Source organism: Hoplias malabaricus, chromosome 12, assembly GCF_029633855.1.
Source record: "Hoplias malabaricus isolate fHopMal1 chromosome 12, fHopMal1.hap1, whole genome shotgun sequence".
In the NCBI taxonomy this organism is placed as follows: domain Eukaryota; kingdom Metazoa; phylum Chordata; class Actinopteri; order Characiformes; family Erythrinidae; genus Hoplias; species Hoplias malabaricus.
Window position 1 is genome coordinate 16,601,048 of NC_089811.1, and position 17,984 is coordinate 16,619,031.

A 17,984-nucleotide genomic window follows, 5' to 3' on the forward strand; every position below is an offset into this window, starting at 1 on the left:
GATTTTTGTTTATTTCTTTTTTTATTTGTTTGTTTATTTTTTAATCATTTATTGTTTATTTGTTTATTTCTTTTTAGTTTTGCTCGTCTCTTGTGTTTAAATGACTGTAGCATACAATCTTCACAATCGGAGCCTAAAGCTAAAAAGCTTACAACACCTAGTGTTCCCTGGCAGTCTCCATTGCAAGTACTAACTAAGCCCACAAGATCGGGATTTGTAAGAGTGCTACGGCCATAAGCAATGACTGTTGGCTGTTAGAGGACTGTTCTAAGAGTAACTCTTGTTACAGAGCTGCTTGTAAACTAAAATGCCTCACAACTCAAATTAAAATGATTGGCTTTCCAGTGATTTTTGTTTATTTCTTTTTTTATTTGTTTGTTTATTTTTAAATCATTTTTTGTTTATTTGTTTATTTCTTTTTAGTTTTGCTCGTCTCTTGTGTTTAAATGACTGTAGCATACAATCTTCACAATCGGAGCCTAAAGCTAAAAAGCTTACAGCACCTAGTGTTCCCTGGCAGTCTCCATTGCAAGTACTAACTAAGCCCACAAGATCGGGATTTGTAAGAGTGCTACGGCCATAAGCAATGACTGTTGGCTGTTAGAGGACTGTTCTAAGAGTAACTCTTGTTACAGAGCTGCTTGTAAACTAAAATGCCTCACAACTCAAATTAAAATGATTGGCTTTCCAGTGATTTTTGTTTATTTCTTTTTTTATTTGTTTGTTTATTTTTTAATCATTTTTTGTTTATTTGTTTATTTCTTTTTAGTTTTGCTCGTCTCTTGTGTTTAAATGACTGAAGCATACAATCTTCACAATCGGAGCCTAAAGCTAAAAAGCTTACAGCACCTAGTGTCCCCTGGCAGTCTCCATTGCAAGTACTAACTAAGCCCACTAGATCGGGATTTGTAAGAGTGCTACGGCCATAAGCAATGACTGTTGGCTGTTAGAGGACTGTTCTAAGAGTAACTCTTGTTACAGAGCTGCTTGTAAACTAAAAGGCCTCACAACTAAAATTAAAATGATTGGCTTTCCAGTGATTTTTGTCTATTTCTTTTTTTATTTGTTTGTTTATTTTTTAATCATTTATTGTTTATTTGTTTATTTCTTTTTAGTTTTGCTCGTCTCTTGTGTTTAAATGACTGTAGCATACAATCTTCACAATCGGAGCCTAAAGCTAAAAAGCTTACAGCACCTAGTGTTCCCTGGCAGTCTCCATTGCAAGTACTAACTAAGCCCACTAGATCGGGATTTGTAAGAGTGCTACGGCCATAAGCAATGACTGTTGGCTGTTAGAGGACTGTTCTAAGAGTAACTCTTGTTACAGAGCTGCTTGTACACTAAAAAGCCTCACAACTCCAATTAAAATGATTGGCTTTCCAGTGTTTCTTGTTTATTTGTTTTTTTATTTGTTTGTTTATTTTTTAATCATTTATTGTTTATTTGTTTGTTTCTTTTTAGTTTTGCTCGTCTCTTGTGTTTAAATGACTGTAGCATACAATCTTCACAATCGGAGCCTAAAGCTAAAAAGCTTACAGCACCTAGTGTTCCCTGGCAGTCTCCATTCCAAGTACTAACTAAGCCCACAAGATCGGGATTTGTAAGAGTGCTACGGCCATAAGCAATGACTGTTGGCTGTTAGAGGACTGTTCTAAGAGTAACTCTTGTTACAGAGCTGCTTGTAAACTAAAAAGCCTCACAACTCCAATTAAAATGATTGGCTTTCCAGTATTTTTTGTTTATTTGTTTTTTTATTTGTTTGTTTATTTTTTAATCATTTATTGTTTATTTGTTTATTTCTTTTTAGTTTTGCTCGTCTCTTGTGTTTAAATGACTGTAGCATACAATCTTCACAATCGGAGCCTAAAGCTAAAAAGCTTACAGCACTTAGTGTTCCCTGGCAGTCTCCATTGCAAGTACTAACTAAGCCCACAAGATCGGGATTTGTAAGAGTGCTACGGCCATAAGCAATGACTGTTGGCTGTTAGAGGACTGTTCTAAGAGTAACTCTTGTTACAGAGCTGCTTGTAAACTAAAAAGCCTCACAACTAAAATTAAAATGATTGGCTTTCCAATGATTTTTGTTTATTTCTTTTTTTATTTGTTTGTTTATTTTTTAATCATTTATTGTTTATTTGTTTATTTCTTTTTAGTTTTGCTCGTCTCTTGTGTTTAAATGACTGTAGCATACAATCTTCACAATCGGAGCCTAAAGCTAAAAAGCTTACAGCACCTAGTGTTCCCTGGCAGTCTCCATTCCAAGTACTAACTAAGCCCACTAGATCGGGATTTGTAAGAGTGCTACGGCCATAAGCAATGACTGTTGGCTGTTAGAGGACTGTTCTAAGAGTAACTCTTGTTACAGAGCTGCTTGTAAACTAAAAAGCCTCACAACTCCAATTAAAATGATTGGCTTTCCAGTGTTTTTTGTTTATTTGTTTTTTTTATTTGTTTGTTTATTTTTTAATCATTTATTGTTTATTTGTTTATTTCTTTTTAGTTTTGCTTGTCTCTTGTGTTTAAATGACTGTAGCATACAATCTTCACAATCGGAGCCTAAAGCTAAAAAGCTTACAGCACCTAGTGTTCCCTGGCAGTCTCCATTGCAAGTACTAACTAAGCCCACTAGATCGGGATTTGTAAGAGTGCTACGGCCATAAGCAATGACTGTTGGCTGTTAGAGGACTGTTCTAAGAGTAACTCTTGTTACAGAGCTGCTTGTAAACTAAAAAGCCTCACAACTCCAATTAAAATGATTGGCTTTCCAGTGATTTTTGTTTATTTCTTTTTTTATTTGTTTGTTTATTTTTTAATCATTTATTGTTTATTTGTTTATTTCTTTTTAGTTTTGCTCGTCTCTTGTGTTTAAATGACTGTAGCATACAATCTTCACAATCGGAGCCTAAAGCTAAAAAGCTTACAACACCTAGTGTTCCCTGGCAGTCTCCATTGCAAGTACTAACTAAGCCCACAAGATCGGGATTTGTAAGAGTGCTACGGCCATAAGCAATGACTGTTGGCTGTTAGAGGACTGTTCTAAGAGTAACTCTTGTTACAGAGCTGCTTGTAAACTAAAATGCCTCACAACTCAAATTAAAATGATTGGCTTTCCAGTGATTTTTGTTTATTTCTTTTTTTATTTGTTTGTTTATTTTTAAATCATTTTTTATTTATTTGTTTATTTCTTTTTAGTTTTGCTCGTCTCTTGTGTTTAAATGACTGTAGCATACAATCTTCACAATCGGAGCCTAAAGCTAAAAAGCTTACAGCACCTAGTGTTCCCTGGCAGTCTCCATTGCAAGTACTAACTAAGCCCACAAGATCGGGATTTGTAAGAGTGCTACGGCCATAAGCAATGACTGTTGGCTGTTAGAGGACTGTTCTAAGAGTAACTCTTGTTACAGAGCTGCTTGTAAACTAAAATGCCTCACAACTCAAATTAAAATGATTGGCTTTCCAGTGATTTTTGTTTATTTCTTTTTTTATTTGTTTGTTTATTTTTTAATCATTTTTTGTTTATTTGTTTATTTCTTTTTAGTTTTGCTCGTCTCTTGTGTTTAAATGACTGTAGCATACAATCTTCACAATCGGAGCCTAAAGCTAAAAAGCTTACAGCACCTAGTGTTCCCTGGCAGTCTCCATTGCAAGTACTAACTAAGCCCACAAGATCGGGATTTGTAAGAGTGCTACGGCCATAAGCAATGACTGTTGGCTGTTAGAGGACTGTTCTAAGAGTAACTCTTGTTACAGAGCTGCTTGTAAACTAAAAAGCCTCACAACTAAAATTAAAATGATTGGCTTTCCAGTGATTTTTGTTTATCTCTTTTTTTATTTGTTTGTTTATTTTTTAATCATTTATTGTTTATTTGTTTATTTCTTTTTAGTTTTGCTCGTCTCTTGTGTTTAAATGACTGAAGCATACAATCTTCACAATCGGAGCCTAAAGCTAAAAAGCTTACAGCACCTAGTGTCCCCTGGCAGTCTCCATTGCAAGTACTAACTAAGCCCACTAGATCGGGATTTGTAAGAGTGCTACGGCCATAAGCAATGACTGTTGGCTGTTAGAGGACTGTTCTAAGAGTAACTCTTGTTACAGAGCTGCTTGTAAACTAAAAGGCCTCACAACTAAAATTAAAATGATTGGCTTTCCAGTGATTTTTGTCTATTTCTTTTTTTATTTGTTTGTTTATTTTTTAATCATTTATTGTTTATTTGTTTATTTCTTTTTAGTTTTGCTCGTCTCTTGTGTTTAAATGACTGTAGCATACAATCTTCACAATCGGAGCCTAAAGCTAAAAAGCTTACAGCACCTAGTGTTCCCTGGCAGTCTCCATTGCAAGTACTAACTAAGCCCACTAGATCGGGATTTGTAAGAGTGCTACGGCCATAAGCAATGACTGTTGGCTGTTAGAGGACTGTTCTAAGAGTAACTCTTGTTACAGAGCTGCTTGTACACTAAAAAGCCTCACAACTCCAATTAAAATGATTGGCTTTCCAGTGTTTCTTGTTTATTTGTTTTTTTATTTGTTTGTTTATTTTTTAATCATTTATTGTTTATTTGTTTGTTTCTTTTTAGTTTTGCTCGTCTCTTGTGTTTAAATGACTGTAGCATACAATCTTCACAATCGGAGCCTAAAGCTAAAAAGCTTACAGCACCTAGTGTTCCCTGGCAGTCTCCATTCCAAGTACTAACTAAGCCCACAAGATCGGGATTTGTAAGAGTGCTACGGCCATAAGCAATGACTGTTGGCTGTTAGAGGACTGTTCTAAGAGTAACTCTTGTTACAGAGCTGCTTGTAAACTAAAAAGCCTCACAACTCCAATTAAAATGATTGGCTTTCCAGTGTTTTTTGTTTATTTGTTTTTTTATTTGTTTGTTTATTTTTTAATCATTTATTGTTTATTTGTTTATTTCTTTTTAGTTTTGCTCGTCTCTTGTGTTTAAATGACTGTAGCATACAATCTTCACAATCGGAGCCTAAAGCTAAAAAGCTTACAGCACTTAGTGTTCCCTGGCAGTCTCCATTCCAAGTACTAACTAAGCCCACAAGATCGGGATTTGTAAGAGTGCTACGGCCATAAGCAATGACTGTTGGCTGTTAGAGGACTGTTCTAAGAGTAACTCTTGTTACAGAGCTGCTTGTAAACTAAAAAGCCTCACAACTAAAATTAAAATGATTGGCTTTCCAATGATTTTTGTTTATTTCTTTTTTTATTTGTTTGTTTATTTTTTAATCATTTATTGTTTATTTGTTTATTTCTTTTTAGTTTTGCTCGTCTCTTGTGTTTAAATGACTGTAGCATACAATCTTCACAATCGGAGCCTAAAGCTAAAAAGCTTACAGCACCTAGTGTTCCCTGGCAGTCTCCATTCCAAGTACTAACTAAGCCCACTAGATCGGGATTTGTAAGAGTGCTACGGCCATAAGCAATGACTGTTGGCTGTTAGAGGACTGTTCTAAGAGTAACTCTTGTTACAGAGCTGCTTGTAAACTAAAAAGCCTCACAACTCCAATTAAAATGATTGGCTTTCCAGTGTTTTTTGTTTATTTGTTTTTTTTATTTGTTTGTTTATTTTTTAATCATTTATTGTTTATTTGTTTATTTCTTTTTAGTTTTGCTTGTCTCTTGTGTTTAAATGACTGTAGCATACAATCTTCACAATCGGAGCCTAAAGCTAAAAAGCTTACAGCACCTAGTGTTCCCTGGCAGTCTCCATTGCAAGTACTAACTAAGCCCACTAGATCGGGATTTGTAAGAGTGCTACGGCCATAAGCAATGACTGTTGGCTGTTAGAGGACTGTTCTAAGAGTAACTCTTGTTACAGAGCTGCTTGTAAACTAAAAAGCCTCACAACTAAAATTAAAATGATTGGCTTTCCAGTGATTTTTGTTTATCTCTTTTTTTATTTGTTTGTTTATTTTTTAATCATTTATTGCTTATTTGTTTATTTCTTTTTAGTTTTGCTCGTCTCTTGTGTTTAAATGACTGAAGCATACAATCTTCACAATCGGAGCCTAAAGCTAAAAAGCTTACAGCACCTAGTGTTCCCTGGCAGTCTCCATTGCAAGTACTAACTAAGCCCACTAGATCGGGATTTGTAAGAGTGCTACGGCCATAAGCAATGACTGTTGGCTGTTAGAGGACTGTTCTAAGAGTAACTCTTGTTACAGAGCTGCTTGTAAACTAAAAAGCCTCACAACTCCAATTAAAATGATTGGCTTTCCAGTGTTTCTTGTTTATTTGTTTTTTTATTTGTTTGTTTATTTTTTAATCATTTATTGTTTATTTGTTTATTTCTTTTTAGTTTTGCTCGTCTCTTGTGTTTAAATGACTGTAGCATACAATCTTCACAATCGGAGCCTAAAGCTAAAAAGCTTACAGCACCTAGTGTTCCCTGGCAGTCTCCATTGCAAGTACTAACTAAGCCCACTAGATCGGGATTTGTAAGAGTGCTACGGCCATAAGCAATGACTGTTGGCTGTTAGAGGACTGTTCTAAGAGTAACTCTTGTTACAGAGCTGCTTGTAAACTAAAAAGCCCCACAACTAAAATTAAAATGATTGGCTTTCCAGTGATTTTTGTTTATCTCTTTTTTTATTTGTTTGTTTATTTTTTAATCATTTATTGTTTATTTGTTTATTTCTTTTTAGTTTTGCTCGTCTCTTGTGTTTAAATGACTGAAGCATACAATCTTCACAATCGGAGCCTAAAGCTAAAAAGCTTACAGCACCTAGTGTTCCCTGGCAGTCTCCATTGCAAGTACTAACTAAGCCCACTAGATCGGGATTTGTAAGAGTGCTACGGCCATAAGCAATGACTGTTGGCTGTTAGAGGACTGTTCTAAGAGTAACTCTTGTTACAGAGCTGCTTGTAAACTAAAAAGCCTCACAATTCCAATTAAAATGATTGGCTTTCCAGTGTTTCTTGTTTATTTGTTTTTTTATTTGTTTGTTTATTTTTTAATCATTTATTGTTTATTTGTTTATTTCTTTTTAGTTTTGCTCGTCTCTTGTGTTTAAATGACTGTAGCATACAATCTTCACAATCGGAGCCTAAAGCTAAAAAGCTTACAGCACCTAGTGTTCCCTGGCAGTCTCCATTGCAAGTACTAACTAAGCCCACTAGATCGGGATTTGTAAGAGTGCTACGGCCATAAGCAATGACTGTTGGCTGTTAGAGGACTGTTCTAAGAGTAACTCTTGTTACAGAGCTGCTTGTAAACTAAAAAGCCTCACAACTCCAATTAAAATGATTGGCTTTCCAGTGTTTCTTGTTTATTTGTTTTTTTATTTGTTTTTTTTTTTAATCATTTATTGTTTATTTGTTTATTTCTTTTTAGTTTTGCTCGTCTCTTGTGTTTAAATGACTGTAGCATACAATCTTCACAATCGGAGCCTAAAGCTAAAAAGCTTACAGCACCTAGTGTTCCCTGGCAGTCTCCATTGCAAGTACTAACTAAGCCCACAAGATCGGGATTTGTAAGAGTGCTACGGCCATAAGCAATGACTGTTGGCTGGTCTAAGAGTAACTCTTGTTACAGAGCTGCTTGTAAACTAAAAAGCCTCACAACTCCAATTAAAATGATTGGCTTTCCAGTGTTTTTTGTTTATTTGTTTTTTTTATTTGTTTGTTTATTTTTTAATCATTTATTGTTTATTTGTTTATTTCTTTTTAGTTTTGCTCGTCTCTTGTGTTTAAATGACTGTAGCATACAATCTTCACAATCGGAGCCTAAAGCTAAAAAGCTTACAGCACCTAGTGTTCCCTGGCAGTCTCCATTCCAAGTACTAACTAAGCCCACAAGATCGGGATTTGTAAGAGTGCTACGGCCATAAGCAATGACTGTTGGCTGTTAGAGGACTGTTCTAAGAGTAACTCTTGTTACAGAGCTGCTTGTAAACTAAAAAGCCTCACAACTCAAATTAAAATGATTGGCTTTTCAGTGTTTCTTGTTTATTTCTTTTTTTATTTGATTGTTTATTTTTAATCATTTATTGTTTATTTGTTTATTTCTTTTTAGTTTTGCTCGTCTCTTGTGTTTAAATGACTGTAGCATACAATCTTCACAATCGGAGCCTAAAGCTAAAAAGCTTACAGCACCTAGTGTTCCCTGGCAGTCTCCATTGCAAGTACTAACTAAGCCCACTAGATCGGGATTTGTAAGAGTGCTACGGCCATAAGCAATGACTGTTGGCTGTTAGAGGACTGTTCTAAGAGTAACTCTTGTTACAGAGCTGCTTGTAAACTAAAAAGCCTCACAACTCCAATTAAAATGATTGGCTTTCCAGTGTTTTTTGTTTATTTGTTTTTTTTTATTTGTTTGTTTATTTTTAATCATTTATTGTTTATTTGTTTATTTCTTTTTAGTTTTGCTCGTCTCTTGTGTTTAAATGACTGTAGCATACAATCTTCACAATCGGAGCCTAAAGCTAAAAAGCTTACAACACCTAGTGTTCCTTGGCAGTCACCATTGCAAGTACTAACTAAGCCCACAAGATCAGGATTTGTAAGAGTGCTACGGCCATAAGCAATGACTGTTGGCTGTTAGAGGACTGTTCTAAGAGTAACTCTTGTTACAGAGCTGCTTGTAAACTAAAATGCCTCACAACTCAAATTAAAATGATTGGCTTTCCAGTGATTTTTGTTTATTTCTTTTTTTATTTGTTTGTTTATTTTTTAATCATTTTTTGTTTATTTGTTTATTTCTTTTTAGTTTTGCTCGTCTCTTGTGTTTAAATGACTGTAGCATACAATCTTCACAATCGGAGCCTAAAGCTAAAAAGCTTACAACACCTAGTGTTCCCTGGCAGTCTCCATTGCAAGTACTAACTAAGCCCACAAGATCGGGATTTGTAAGAGTGCTACGGCCATAAGCAATGACTGTTGGCTGTTAGAGGACTGTTCTAAGAGTAACTCTTGTTACAGAGCTGCTTGTAAACTAAAATGCCTCACAACTCAAATTAAAATGATTGGCTTTCCAGTGATTTTTGTTTATTTCTTTTTTTATTTGTTTGTTTATTTTTTAATCATTTTTTGTTTATTTGTTTATTTCTTTTTAGTTTTGCTCGTCTCTTGTGTTTAAATGACTGTAGCATACAATCTTCACAATCGGAGCCTAAAGCTAAAAAGCTTACAGCACCTAGTGTTCCCTGGCAGTCTCCATTGCAAGTACTAACTAAGCCCACTAGATCGGGATTTGTAAGAGTGCTACGGCCATAAGCAATGACTGTTGGCTGTTAGAGGACTGTTCTAAGAGTAACTCTTGTTACAGAGCTGCTTGTAAACTAAAAAGCCTCACAACTCCAATTAAAATGATTGGCTTTCCAGTGTTTCTTGTTTATTTGTTTTTTTATTTGTTTGTTTATTTTTTAATCATTTATTGTTTATTTGTTTATTTCTTTTTAGTTTTGCTCGTCTCTTGTGTTTAAATGACTGTAGCATACAATCTTCACAATCGGAGCCTAAAGCTAAAAAGCTTACAGCACCTAGTGTTCCCTGGCAGTCTCCATTGCAAGTACTAACTAAGCCCACTAGATCGGGATTTGTAAGAGTGCTACGGCCATAAGCAATGACTGTTGGCTGTTAGAGGACTGTTCTAAGAGTAACTCTTGTTACAGAGCTGCTTGTAAACTAAAAAGCCTCACAACTCCAATTAAAATGATTGGCTTTCCAGTGTTTCTTGTTTATTTGTTTTTTTATTTGTTTGTTTATTTTTTAATCATTTATTGTTTATTTGTTTATTTCTTTTTAGTTTTGCTCGTCTCTTGTGTTTAAATGACTGTAGCATACAATCTTCACAATCGGAGCCTAAAGCTAAAAAGCTTACAGCACTTAGTGTTCCCTGGCAGTCTCCATTCCAAGTACTAACTAAGCCCACAAGATCGGGATTTGTAAGAGTGCTACGGCCATAAGCAATGACTGTTGGCTGTTAGAGGACTGTTCTAAGAGTAACTCTTGTTACAGAGCTGCTTGTAAACTAAAAAGCCTCACAACTCCAATTAAAATGATTGGCTTTCCAGTGTTTTTTGTTTATTTGTTTTTTTTATTTGTTTGTTTATTTTTTAATCATTTATTGTTTATTTGTTTATTTCTTTTAAGTTTTGCTCGTCTCTTGTGTTTAAATGACTGTAGCATACAATCTTCACAATCGGAGCCTAAAGCTAAAAAGCTTACAGCACCTAGTGTTCCCTGGCAGTCTCCATTCCAAGTACTAACTAAGCCCACAAGATCGGGATTTGTAAGAGTGCTACGGCCATAAGCAATGACTGTTGGCTGTTAGAGGACTGTTCTAAGAGTAACTCTTGTTACAGAGCTGCTTGTAAACTAAAAAGCCTCACAACTCAAATTAAAATGATTGGCTTTTCAGTGTTTCTTGTTTATTTCTTTTTTTATTTGTTTGTTTATTTTTAATCATTTATTGTTTATTTGTTTATTTCTTTTTAGTTTTGCTCGTCTCTTGTGTTTAAATGACTGTAGCATACAATCTTCACAATCGGAGCCTAAAGCTAAAAAGCTTACAGCACCTAGTGTTCCCTGGCAGTCTCCATTCCAAGTACTAACTAAGCCCACAAGATCGGGATTTGTAAGAGTGCTACGGCCATAAGCAATGACTGTTGGCTGTTAGAGGACTGTTCTAAGAGTAATTCTTGTTACAGAGCAGCTTGTAAACTAAAAAGCCTCACAACTCCAAATAAAATGATTGGCTTTCCAGTGTTTCTTGTTTATTTGTTTTTTTATTTGTTAGTTTATTTTTTAATCATTTATTGTTTATTTGTTTATTTCTTTTTAGTTTTGCTCGTCTCTTGTGTTTAAATGACTGTAGCATACAATCTTCACAATCGGAGCCTAAAGCTAAAAAGCTTACAGCACCTAGTGTTCCCTGGCAGTCTCCATTGCAAGTACTAACTAAGCCCACTAGATCGGGATTTGTAAGAGTGCTACGGCCATAAGCAATGACTGTTGGCTGTTAGAGGACTGTTCTAAGAGTAACTCTTGTTACAGAGCTGCTTGTAAACTAAAAAGCCTCACAACTCCAATTAAAATGATTGGCTTTCCAGTGTTTTTTGTTTATTTGTTTTTTTTATTTGTTTGTTTATTTTTAATCATTTATTGTTTATTTGTTTATTTCTTTTTAGTTTTGCTCGTCTCTTGTGTTTAAATGACTGTAGCATACAATCTTCACAATCGGAGCCTAAATCTAAAAAGCTTACAACACCTAGTGTTCCTTTGCAGTCTCCATTGCAAGTACTAACTAAGCCCACAAGATCGGGATTTGTAAGAGTGCTACGGCCATAAGCAATGACTGTTGGCTGTTAGAGGACTGTTCTAAGAGTAACTCTTGTTACAGAGCTGCTTGTAAACTAAAAAGCCTCACAACTCCAATTAAAATGATTGGCTTTCCAGTGTTTTTTGTTTATTTGTTTTTTTTATTTGTTTGTTTATTTTTTAATCATTTATTGTTTATTTGTTTATTTCTTTTTAGTTTTGCTCGTCTCTTGTGTTTAAATGACTGTAGCATACAATCTTCACAATCGGAGCCTAAAGCTAAAAAGCTTACAGCACCTAGTGTTCCCTGGCAGTCTCCATTCCAAGTACTAACTAAGCCCACAAGATCGGGATTTGTAAGAGTGCTACGGCCATAAGCAATGACTGTTGGCTGTTAGAGGACTGTTCTAAGAGTAACTCTTGTTACAGAGCTGCTTGTAAACTAAAAAGCCTCACAACTCCAATTAAAATGATTGGCTTTCCAGTGTTTCTTGTTTATTTGTTTTTTTATTTGTTTTTTTTTTTAATCATTTATTGTTTATTTGTTTATTTCTTTTTAGTTTTGCTCGTCTCTTGTGTTTAAATGACTGTAGCATACAATCTTCACAATCGGAGCCTAAAGCTAAAAAGCTTACAGCACCTAGTGTTCCCTGGCAGTCTCCATTCCAAGTACTAACTAAGCCCACAAGATCGGGATTTGTAAGAGTGCTACGGCCATAAGCAATGACTGTTGGCTGTTAGAGGACTGTTCTAAGAGTAACTCTTGTTACAGAGCTGCTTGTAAACTAAAAAGCCTCACAACTCCAATTAAAATGATTGGCTTTCCAGTGTTTCTTGTTTATTTGTTTTTTTATTTGTTTTTTTTTTTTAATCATTTATTGTTTATTTGTTTATTTCTTTTTAGTTTTGCTCGTCTCTTGTGTTTAAATGACTGTAGCATACAATCTTCACAATCGGAGCCTAAAGCTAAAAAGCTTACAGCACCTAGTGTTCCCTGGCAGTCTCCATTGCAAGTACTAACTAAGCCCACAAGATCGGGATTTGTAAGAGTGCTACGGCCATAAGCAATGACTGTTGGCTGGTCTAAGAGTAACTCTTGTTACAGAGCTGCTTGTAAACTAAAAAGCCTCACAACTCCAATTAAAATGATTGGCTTTCCAGTGTTTTTTGTTTATTTGTTTTTTTTATTTGTTTGTTTATTTTTTAATCATTTATTGTTTATTTGTTTATTTCTTTTTAGTTTTGCTCGTCTCTTGTGTTTAAATGACTGTAGCATACAATCTTCACAATCGGAGCCTAAAGCTAAAAAGCTTACAGCACCTAGTGTTCCCTGGCAGTCTCCATTGCAAGTACTAACTAAGCCCACTAGATCGGGATTTGTAAGAGTGCTACGGCCATAAGCAATGACTGTTGGCTGTTAGAGGACTGTTCTAAGAGTAACTCTTGTTACAGAGCTGCTTGTAAACTAAAAAGCCTCACAACTCCAATTAAAATGATTGGCTGTCCAGTGTTTCTTGTTTATTTGTTTTTTTATTTGTTTTTTTTTTTTAATCATTTATTGTTTATTTGTTTATTTCTTTTTAGTTTTGCTCGTCTCTTGTGTTTAAATGACTGTAGCATACAATCTTCACAATCGGAGCCTAAAGCTAAAAAGCTTACAGCACCTAGTGTTCCCTGGCAGTCTCCATTGCAAGTACTAACTAAGCCCACAAGATCGGGATTTGTAAGAGTGCTACGGCCATAAGCAATGACTGTTGGCTGGTCTAAGAGTAACTCTTGTTACAGAGCTGCTTGTAAACTAAAAAGCCTCACAACTCCAATTAAAATGATTGGCTTTCCAGTGTTTTTTGTTTATTTGTTTTTTTTATTTGTTTGTTTATTTTTTAATCATTTATTGTTTATTTGTTTATTTCTTTTTAGTTTTGCTCGTCTCTTGTGTTTAAATGACTGTAGCATACAATCTTCACAATCGGAGCCTAAAGCTAAAAAGCTTACAGCACCTAGTGTTCCCTGGCAGTCTCCATTCCAAGTACTAACTAAGCCCACAAGATCGGGATTTGTAAGAGTGCTACGGCCATAAGCAATGACTGTTGGCTGTTAGAGGACTGTTCTAAGAGTAACTCTTGTTACAGAGCTGCTTGTAAACTAAAAAGCCTCACAACTCCAATTAAAATGATTGGCTTTCCAGTGTTTCTTGTTTATTTGTTTTTTTATTTGTTTGTTTATTTTTTAATCATTTATTGTTTATTTGTTTATTTCTTTTTAGTTTTGCTCGTCTCTTGTGTTTAAATGACTGTAGCATACAATCTTCACAATCGGAGCCTAAAGCTAAAAAGCTTACAGCACCTAGTGTTCCCTGGCAGTCTCCATTGCAAGTACTAACTAAGCCCACTAGATCGGGATTTGTAAGAGTGCTACGGCCATAAGCAATGACTGTTGGCTGTTAGAGGACTGTTCTAAGAGTAACTCTTGTTACAGAGCTGCTTGTAAACTAAAAAGCCTCACAACTCCAATTAAAATGATTGGCTTTCCAGTGTTTCTTGTTTATTTGTTTTTTTATTTGTTTGTTTTTTTTAATCATTTATTGTTTATTTGTTTATTTCTTTTTAGTTTTGCTCGTCTCTTGTGTTTAAATGACTGTAGCATACAATCTTCACAATCGGAGCCTAAAGCTAAAAAGCTTACAGCACCTAGTGTTCCCTGGCAGTCTCCATTGCAAGTACTAACTAAGCCCACAAGATCGGGATTTGTAAGAGTGCTACGGCCATAAGCAATGACTGTTGGCTGTTAGAGGACTGTTCTAAGAGTAACTCTTGTTACAGAGCTGCTTGTAAACTAAAAAGCCTCACAACTCCAATTAAAATGATTGGCTTTCCAGTGTTTCTTGTTTATTTGTTTTTTTATTTGTTTTTTTTTTTTAATCATTTATTGTTTATTTGTTTATTTCTTTTTAGTTTTGCTCGTCTCTTGTGTTTAAATGACTGTAGCATACAATCTTCACAATCGGAGCCTAAAGCTAAAAAGCTTACAGCACCTAGTGTTCCCTGGCAGTCTCCATTGCAAGTACTAACTAAGCCCACTAGATCGGGATTTGTAAGAGTGCTACGGCCATAAGCAATGACTGTTGGCTGTTAGAGGACTGTTCTAAGAGTAACTCTTGTTACAGAGCTGCTTGTAAACTAAAAAGCCTCACAACTCCAATTAAAATGATTGGCTTTCCAGTGTTTCTTGTTTATTTGTTTTTTTATTTGTTTTTTTTTTTTATCATTTATTGTTTATTTGTTTATTTCTTTTTAGTTTTGCTCGTCTCTTGTGTTTAAATGACTGTAGCATACAATCTTCACAATCGGAGCCTAAAGCTAAAAAGCTTACAGCACCTAGTGTTCCCTGGCAGTCTCCATTGCAAGTACTAACTAAGCCCACAAGATCGGGATTTGTAAGAGTGCTACGGCCATAAGCAATGACTGTTGGCTGGTCTAAGAGTAACTCTTGTTACAGAGCTGCTTGTAAACTAAAAAGCCTCACAACTCCAATTAAAATGATTGGCTTTCCAGTGTTTTTTGTTTATTTGTTTTTTTTATTTGTTTGTTTATTTTTTAATCATTTATTGTTTATTTGTTTATTTCTTTTTAGTTTTGCTCGTCTCTTGTGTTTAAATGACTGTAGCATACAATCTTCACAATCGGAGCCTAAAGCTAAAAAGCTTACAGCACCTAGTGTTCCCTGGCAGTCTCCATTCCAAGTACTAACTAAGCCCACAAGATCGGGATTTGTAAGAGTGCTACGGCCATAAGCAATGACTGTTGGCTGTTAGAGGACTGTTCTAAGAGTAACTCTTGTTACAGAGCTGCTTGTAAACTAAAATGCCTCACAACTCAAATTAAAATGATTGGCTTTCCAGTGATTTTTGTTTATTTCTTTTTTTATTTGTTTGTTTATTTTTTAATCATTTTTTGTTTATTTGTTTATTTCTTTTTAGTTTTGCTCGTCTCTTGTGTTTAAATGACTGAAGCATACAATCTTCACAATCGGAGCCTAAAGCTAAAAAGCTTACAGCACCTAGTGTCCCCTGGCAGTCTCCATTGCAAGTACTAACTAAGCCCACTAGATCGGGATTTGTAAGAGTGCTACGGCCATAAGCAATGACTGTTGGCTGTTAGAGGACTGTTCTAAGAGTAACTCTTGTTACAGAGCTGCTTGTAAACTAAAAGGCCTCACAACTAAAATTAAAATGATTGGCTTTCCAGTGATTTTTGTCTATTTCTTTTTTTATTTGTTTGTTTATTTTTTAATCATTTATTGTTTATTTGTTTATTTCTTTTTAGTTTTGCTCGTCTCTTGTGTTTAAATGACTGTAGCATACAATCTTCACAATCGGAGCCTAAAGCTAAAAAGCTTACAGCACCTAGTGTTCCCTGGCAGTCTCCATTGCAAGTACTAACTAAGCCCACTAGATCGGGATTTGTAAGAGTGCTACGGCCATAAGCAATGACTGTTGGCTGTTAGAGGACTGTTCTAAGAGTAACTCTTGTTACAGAGCTGCTTGTACACTAAAAAGCCTCACAACTCCAATTAAAATGATTGGCTTTCCAGTGTTTCTTGTTTATTTGTTTTTTTATTTGTTTGTTTATTTTTTAATCATTTATTGTTTATTTGTTTGTTTCTTTTTAGTTTTGCTCGTCTCTTGTGTTTAAATGACTGTAGCATACAATCTTCACAATCGGAGCCTAAAGCTAAAAAGCTTACAGCACCTAGTGTTCCCTGGCAGTCTCCATTCCAAGTACTAACTAAGCCCACAAGATCGGGATTTGTAAGAGTGCTACGGCCATAAGCAATGACTGTTGGCTGTTAGAGGACTGTTCTAAGAGTAACTCTTGTTACAGAGCTGCTTGTAAACTAAAAAGCCTCACAACTCCAATTAAAATGATTGGCTTTCCAGTGTTTTTTGTTTATTTGTTTTTTTATTTGTTTGTTTATTTTTTAATCATTTATTGTTTATTTGTTTATTTCTTTTTAGTTTTGCTCGTCTCTTGTGTTTAAATGACTGTAGCATACAATCTTCACAATCGGAGCCTAAAGCTAAAAAGCTTACAGCACTTAGTGTTCCCTGGCAGTCTCCATTCCAAGTACTAACTAAGCCCACAAGATCGGGATTTGTAAGAGTGCTACGGCCATAAGCAATGACTGTTGGCTGTTAGAGGACTGTTCTAAGAGTAACTCTTGTTACAGAGCTGCTTGTAAACTAAAAAGCCTCACAACTAAAATTAAAATGATTGGCTTTCCAATGATTTTTGTTTATTTCTTTTTTTATTTGTTTGTTTATTTTTTAATCATTTATTGTTTATTTGTTTATTTCTTTTTAGTTTTGCTCGTCTCTTGTGTTTAAATGACTGTAGCATACAATCTTCACAATCGGAGCCTAAAGCTAAAAAGCTTACAGCACCTAGTGTTCCCTGGCAGTCTCCATTCCAACTACTAACTAAGCCCACTAGATCGGGATTTGTAAGAGTGCTACGGCCATAAGCAATGACTGTTGGCTGTTAGAGGACTGTTCTAAGAGTAACTCTTGTTACAGAGCTGCTTGTAAACTAAAAAGCCTCACAACTCCAATTAAAATGATTGGCTTTCCAGTGATTTTTGTTTATTTCTTTTTTTATTTGTTTGTTTATTTTTTAATCATTTATTGTTTATTTGTTTATTTCTTTTTAGTTTTGCTCGTCTCTTGTGTTTAAATGACTGTAGCATACAATCTTCACAATCGGAGCCTAAAGTTAAAAGCTTACAACACCTAGTGTTCCCTGGCAGTCTCCATTGCAAGTACTAACTAAGCCCACAAGATCGGGATTTGTAAGAGTGCTACGGCCATAAGCAATGACTGTTGGCTGTTAGAGGACTGTTCTAAGAGTAACTCTTGTTACAGAGCTGCTTGTAAACTAAAAAGCCTCACAACTCCAATTAAAATGATTGGCTTTCCAGTGATTTTTGTTTATTTCTTTTTTTATTTGTTTGTTTATTTTTTAATCATTTATTGTTTATTTGTTTATTTCTTTTTAGTTTTGCTCGTCTCTTGTGTTTAAATGACTGTAGCATACAATCTTCACAATCGGAGCCTAAAGCTAAAAAGCTTACAACACCTAGTGTTCCCTGGCAGTCTCCATTGCAAGTACTAACTAAGCCCACAAGATCGGGATTTGTAAGAGTGCTACGGCCATAAGCAATGACTGTTGGCTGTTAGAGGACTGTTCTAAGAGTAACTCTTGTTACAGAGCTGCTTGTAAACTAAAATGCCTCACAACTCAAATTAAAATGATTGGCTTTCCAGTGATTTTTGTTTATTTCTTTTTTTATTTGTTTGTTTATTTTTAAATCATTTTTTGTTTATTTGTTTATTTCTTTTTAGTTTTGCTCGTCTCTTGTGTTTAAATGACTGTAGCATACAATCTTCACAATCGGAGCCTAAAGCTAAAAAGCTTACAGCACCTAGTGTTCCCTGGCAGTCTCCATTGCAAGTACTAACTAAGCCCACAAGATCGGGATTTGTAAGAGTGCTACGGCCATAAGCAATGACTGTTGGCTGTTAGAGGACTGTTCTAAGAGTAACTCTTGTTACAGAGCTGCTTGTAAACTAAAAAGCCTCACAACTAAAATTAAAATGATTGGCTTTCCAGTGATTTTTGTTTATCTCTTTTTTTATTTGTTTGTTTATTTTTTAATCA